Genomic DNA, 7,498 nt, shown 5'->3' on the forward strand with positions numbered 1-7,498 from the left:
CTCATCACGTTCTAGGATCTCATGGCACTGGCAGCAGAGTCCAGGGTCTCAGTTCAGTATGGCCTGAGTGAGGGCATTGGCCTCCGCCATGCCATTGCTGCAAACTCTGGGCACGCCAGAACCAGATTTGGCATCAGTTCCCCCACCCAGATTTCGAAGAGCTCGTCTGGGGGGGATGTCCTTTACAGTCAAGGCCTCCACTCTCCTGGATGCGCTCCCTGATGATCTCCGGCATATCAAGGAACTGTCTACATTTAAAAAAAGGCTAAAAACTCATCTGTTTAAACAGTCCATTTAGTCCCTCTGGCCTCTCATGTTTATTGTTTCCCCTACGCGCCAGAACACTCTTGCGATATATAAATACCTTTATAACATAACATAACAGGTGAAGATGATTAATGTCGAATCAGATGACGACTCGGCTTCTTGTGGCTAACATTGAAGACACCTAGCTCTGGAGCAGGAACGACATTCAGGTGGAGAGTGGTCTTGCCTGAGCCTCTTGTATTATCACTATTAATTTTAGACACTTTAAAGGGAGACAACGATATGGAGATCAAATGGCTCTAAGCCCAGCGCTCACCAATACACCATAAACAATTTTGCTTTCCACTCCTTTATGCCTTGTTGAGTGCGAGGCCCCATGGCTCTCATGACTTGGAGTCACACTTGGGCCCCAAGCACGAGAAGCAGACCTTGTGTGGGTCCGAAATGGACATCTGCTCTTGGCGGGAGCAGCAGGAAATGAACCCTGACTTCGTAGGTGCTGACATCCAACCAACCCAGCACTGCAAATTGTTAGCCATTTTTAATTATTGTGAGAAAATGTTCCACAGAGAACCATTCCAGATCTATTTTGAAGGGCACAGAAAAAAGAAAACAGATAGGGTGGTGCTATACAGCTCCCTGCAGCGGAAACAGAGAACCTAGCAGCTCCACCTACCAGCGCAGAAGAGCTATTGCAAAACTTCTAGATCCAGTCTAGAACCTGGGATATTCAAAAGGTGAAGAATCTGCAAAGAGACGTATACATCAGTTATTATCTTTAGCTGTTTATTTTGTTCTTTAAATTGATGCTTTCTATGTTTATTGTTGAGAAGTACAGTGTCCTGACACTACTGGTTGAGTGCATTTATATAAATACAAAAATAAAATAAATATGGTATCTGTCGCTCTAAATACAACATATGAGACAAATTACTCATGCACAACGAATTTTTCTCATGCTTACATTCTCATGAACATCAAGGGGTTGAAAGAGTTCTTTTAACCTTATATGAACCACTGCAAAATGCACGGTTTATTGTGCTTCTGGGCCACGAGTAGAATCTTCAGCCAGTTAACCAATTCAAAAGATATTCTGCTTGATATCAGCAGGAGGTTTTTGATGTCCGTGTGCTCTCCAGCAAGCATTACATATTACAAATCAACATTTTTTCGCTGATTGAAAATCAAATAATGCAAGATCTAGTGTGTATGCTGAATTGGGGGTTGTTGAAACGTTATCACCTACAAATTCCCTGCTGGGTATCAGGCTTGACTACGCTAGCCCTGTGACACCAGTGTCCATAGTCCACACCATGCAGAGCCCTTAAGGCTAAAAACCAAGGCCCTGGTGGCCAGAAGAAACATCTCATTTGTGACTACACTCTGGTAAGCACCCAGTTGACTCATTGTGCTAGACCATATCACCAACACCAAAGTCCTGGGCCTTACAATAAGTCACCCTTAATCTGATACTAATGTGACAGTGCAAAAATATTTGGCATTGATAAATTCTTTTAAATAGACAAAACAGTGTACATCAGAGCTGATCGATGTTGGCCTTGAGATGCGGTGCATCTGTGAGGTACATTGGAAAGTGCTTACCATGCAGCAGAGAACATTTTTTCTTGAAAAATTGTGATAATTTATGAAACCAGAAATGTATTAAACCAGACGTAACTGTCTATACATGATTTGAGTTTTCTAAAAAAAAATGAAGGTTAAAGGTTAAATAAAGATGAAAAACAAAGGCAGCAAGAGGGAATCCTGCCTGGACTTCTGCTTGTTTTAAATTCATAATTTACACTGATATTAATTTTGAGAGATGATGAGGCTGATTTTGATTTTCTAAAACATTTGCAAAACAAAATGAAAACGTCTACGCGAAAATGCTGAAACAGACAGACCCGTATTTTTCTGTGTTTTGCTAAATTAGGCCTAAACTAAGTCTGGGCCCCATTTGGATTTTAACCGCAGCCATAATGTGGGATTTAATTTCAATTTCTGACACCACACATACCCACAATATGCACTGATTTTTTTTTTTTTTTAATAGTTAAATGAACATTTTTCAAATATGCTCACATTACATTGCAACACGTATATTCAGGCAACAGGAGTATGGGTATTCGACCAACGAACACGCCGCTTGTATCAGGCAGAAGCACTCGAAGTACCAATCCACTTGTCCTTGCTGTAATGCGAGTTTGGAGGGGGGGGGGGGGAATTGGGATGATAAACCGGGAATGTTATGTGGGGGGTGGGGGAAGAGTGGGGCTAAGGAGTGGATCTCGTGGAGGATTTGTGGCTCGTATCAGCTACCATCTGTCTGCGAGGTCCTGCATTGCAAATATATATATATATATATATATATATATATATATATATATATATATATATATATATATATATATATATATATATATATATATATATATATATATATATATATGGGCTATCTGATTAGGAGTGCTACAGAGCACAGCAGGGGGCGATAGCGCACATCTGCGTATTCACATGGCTCTCGAAGGCTTGGGGACCCAGGGGTTGCAGTATGTACGCTGTATTGTGAGGTTTGCGTTGTCAGGGCTGTAGGATTGATGTGAGGGGTGTCATGGGTCGTACGTGCGTGTGTGTGTTTGTGAAACTGGTGGAGTAACATGGCCCATTCCATTGATATGGGATGTTTCCTCAGCCCTTCGCCTCCTTTTCCCTCAGAGTTTCTTCCTCGGCTTTTGCCCATTTCTGCACCGCTCCCACCCATGCTTCTATTGGGGGCCCTAATGCTGCTTGCCAGTGCATGGTGATGTTCCTCTTGGCCAAGGTAGGGACAGAGCTGCGAAGCGGATCTGCACTTTGTGCGTTTTTGGCCTGCGGAATATTCTGAGCGCCACCACTTCCAGGAGTGTAGCTCCGTGAGACCTGTGAGTGTTTGGACTGCGTCTAGGATGGTGGTCCAGTATTGTCGCAGGGCGGAGCAGCTCCAGAACGTGTCGGAATTGCGCATCAGGGAAGTGACACCTGGGGCAAAGGAACAGTGTTTCTGGGTATAACCGCTGGAGGCGCGATGGAGTCTGGTATGCCCTATGCAAGATGTAGAATTGTATGTTTTTGAAGCGTGCGTTCCTGGACACTTTCTTCGGGAACTCTAACGCTCTAATCCATTCCCTGTCATGTAACTGTCGCCTGAATTTGTCCTCCCAGGTGGCTCGTAGTTTATGTAGTGATTTGTTTGCTGGTTCCCTTATGGCTTTATAGAGCCAGGTAACCAGGCGATGACCGGTGCCCATGTACAGAATGGTGTGGACGACCGGGTGTGTTGCTGGCTCGCCAGCTGTAAGATCACAGTGCGGGCGAAAGTTGTTTATGAGCTGTCGGTGTGTTAAAAATTGTCCTGGGGGGAGGTTATATTCTTCCATAAGCTGGTCGTAGGGGCGAAGTTGCCCATCCAAGAATAGCCCCTCTGCCTCCGTTAGCTTGCATTCCGTCCAGCCACGAAGCGTGGCGAGCGTGAAATAGGTTTCTCACTTAGGCCAGCCGACCAGCGGCAGCCGAGGGGAGTAACATGGGGTCGCCGTCTCTATGCGATGGATTCTTTGCATACATCGGCGAGCCACCGCCACCAGCAATGGTTATGTCTGTCGTGGTTTGGTACCCGAGAGCAACAAACGGCGAAGTTCGGGAGTAGGGACCGGCCCCTGTGTGGTGTGCGTTTCCCCGGTATGCCTACACGCCGTCCAATAAGACAGCCATTGGAGTTGCGCCACCAGGAAGTATGACTCGAAGGCCGGGGCACCTAGACCCCCCTGTGTGGTGGGAAGCTGCAGTTTGGTGAGAGCTATCCGGTGTCGACCAGCCCCCTATATGAGTGTTCGAAGGAGCGTGTCGAGTTCACAAAAGAAAGTCCCAGGCGGAATAACCGGTAAATTCGTAAAGTAGTACAATAACCGGGGAATGATGATCATCTTGGCTATTGCCACCCGACCGATCAGGGCCAAAGGGAGGTTCTTCCAGAAGCCTACCGATGACCTGATTCCTGCTAACACTTTGCGATGATTGCCCTCATAGATGTCAGCAGGGGAGTGATAAAGGCGAACACCGAGATATCGGGGAGCGCCCGCGCTCCAAGGCAGGGTCTGTGTGCCTACCCGGATCACCCGTGGTGCAAGGGACTGGTGCAGTGGGTAAACTGTAGATTTATCCCAAGTTACCCGCAGCCCGGATGCCCCTGAGAACTCCGTCAGGGCCGTCCATATGGGTGTCAGGTCCATAGTAATGTCTCGGATGTACAGGAGGAGGTTGTCCGCATATAGGGACACGCAGTGGATAGTGTCAGCTATGGGTATGCCCCATGTAGTCCCCTCCTGACGCAAACGGATCGCCAGGGGTTCCACTGCCAGGGCAAAGATCAGGGGAAACGGGGGGCAGCCCTGTCTAGTACCCCTCTCTATGCGGAATGGAGACGAGATGTATCGGCCGAGTCTGACCCGAGATGTGAGGCTGGTATACAGAAGACGCATATATCGAAGGCGAGTTGGACCTATTCCTGCACGTTGTAAGATGGCAAAGAGGTAGGGCCACGTTAAAGTGTTAAAGGCTTTTTCGAGGTCGAGGATTATACAGGCCGCATGGGGGTACAAGTCCTTGACCTGATCTTGGATATGAAATATCCGTCTTGTATATTGGGATGTGTTCCTGCCGGGGACGAACCCTCATTGGTCCGGGTGGATCAAGGGGCGTAGAATTTGTTCGTATCGGTCTGCAAGAAGTTTCCCCAAGATTTTACAGTCCGCGGCGGGAGTGTTATGGGGCGGTAATATGACTATTGTTGTGGGTCCCGGAGTGGCTTAAGAAACGTCACTATGACTGATTCGCGCAGGCAGCTTGGGAGTTCACCTCGCTCAAAGGCATCTCCGAACGTTTCTGTCAGTCGAGGGATCAGTAGGGTGGAAAAAGTACTGTAGTACTCGAGGGGCAGACGTCCAGTCCTGGCACCTTATTTCGGGCTAATGCGTGGACAGCGCATGATATGTCAACCACCGTTATTTTTGAATCTAGCGCGGCCTTGTCCGTGTCCTTGATGTGCGGGATTGGCAGCAGGTCTAGGAAGTGACTTATCGCCTCCTGCCAGAGATGAAGCGGAGTGCAATAGACTGTAGTCTGCGGTGTAGTGGCTCTGGAAAGCAGCCAGGATGTCTATTTGGGAGCGCACTAGGTCCCCGGAGGAGTTATAATCTCAGTGATGTGTTTGGTGTCCGTATCTTGCTTCGCTAACCACGCAAGGAGTGTGCCCGTTTTGTCCCGTTCTTTGTGCATGCGAGTGGCGTAGGCCCTAAAGTTATATTTGTGCAAGTCCGCTAGAGCAGTGGAATATTGGGTTTTGGCCTCAGCTACCTGGGCTACTGTAGCAGCGTCGGCGTCTTCTTGTTTCGTGAGTGTTGCTAGCTTGTGTTCAGTGTCAGTGAGCGTGCGTTCCAGTGTGCGACGTACCCCTACTATTTGTTTGATGCATTCTCCCGAGCCACTATCTTAAAAGCATCCCATTCTACTAGTCTGGAGGTGGAGTAAAATATTCCTGTATGCTTTGTGCATGGTCATGCCGGAATACCTGGTCCATCAGACAGTCCCTGGGGAGGCGCCATGTAGGTACCGGAGGGTGGGGAGGCTTCCACTGTACGCGCAATATGTGTGCATCATGGTCAGAGAGTACGCGGCCCAGATAATCCGTGTGTTGGACTTTAGGGATCAGTGACGGGGTGCATAAGAATCTATCTAAGCGGACTGGTAAGTTGTGGGGAATGGAGTGAAACGAGTAAAGTCGTGTTTGAGGATGGTGCGCTCTCCACGCGTCTTCCAACGTCCAGTGACTGACCCAGCGGCAGAAGGGCTCTGTCCCACAATATGCACTGATGTTCTGTAAGGACATGCTGATCTTGAAGATCCACACATGAATCCTTTCTTTACATTTAAGGCTCTTTCTGCCTGTATCTCGTTTTATAAAATGTATTTTTTTTGTGTAACTAGATTTGTTCCGTCACCTCTGATGCATTAGGTTAGAATTAGGCACATTAATATTAATTTAGGGGCTAGGCCTAGAATAGTCTGATTAGGAGACGTTGAATAATTAAGTATTGTTATTTTTCAGTTAATTGCTAAATGTGACGAATATTGGTCTTAGACACCAGCAGGGTATGCGATGATTACGGGTTGACAACTGTGTGGAAACTCATTCCATATTCTTGAAGCGCATTTGTGCCCTGATTCCTTCTGCTGCAATGTGTTGAACACGGTTTGCATATCCACTTTCTTTGGTGGGTTTGTGAGAAGGGAGTCTGATTTTTCCAGCTGAATTGGTTTATCTAGTCCTGGGATTATCTTGGTAAATTCATGGTTTATTTACTGTCTTACTGTTCTTTCCCATTCCAAGATGGCAGAAAATAACTTCCTGGGCATCAATTTGCTTTGGCCTTTGGGTTTAAAGTCAGACTCTGTAGGCTGATTCAGTATGTAGCACTGTGGATACTTTATTTCTCATTCCGATCTGTCTATGAGTTTCTGGTTTGCTTCTTTGTTGCAACAGTTCCTGTCTTTTTTCCTGCTTTGTTTTCGTGCCTGCGCCAGTTTTTTTTTTATCTTAATAGATTTTTAGCTTGACTGTCGAGTTTGTTTACATTCTAGCGTTTTTCCTTCAACCTGGGGTCTGAGCAGGGTGAACATACTCTCAGGCCATATCTCAGAACGAAGCGAAGAGATCCAACCATAACCCAACCTACCCTTGACAGATTGCGACGAAAAAGAGTGTGTCAGCCCATTCAAGACTTTCGATCAAGTCCAAGAATAGTGACTGATGTTAATATTTTACCAGAAGAAGTATAAGCACTGTAAGAAATGGGGGTTACCCAAATCTCCAAGGGGGTAGCATGGCATCAAGCGGGCAGGCCAAACTTCGAGGACATGTGAAGCATTCACGCAGTACCCACAGACGACACACCAATCACACCACAAAAGAGTCACACCACCACCTTTGGTTGGAAAAAGATTAAGTTTAGTGATGTCTCCAACCTGCAAAGTAAAGAGGAACAGAATAGTGGTAGTCACAACAAGGCGCCAACTGGCACCAGAGCCAAGTACTTCAGTGGAGGATTATTTACAAGGGACAAAAAGGATTGAGTCCAAAGTCCATAACTGAAATAAAAATGGTTGGTTAAATGACATTAGACCTGGGGCCAATCTG

This window comes from Lissotriton vulgaris, chromosome 10 (assembly GCF_964263255.1).
Source record: "Lissotriton vulgaris chromosome 10, aLisVul1.2, whole genome shotgun sequence".
Taxonomy (NCBI): domain Eukaryota; kingdom Metazoa; phylum Chordata; class Amphibia; order Caudata; family Salamandridae; genus Lissotriton; species Lissotriton vulgaris.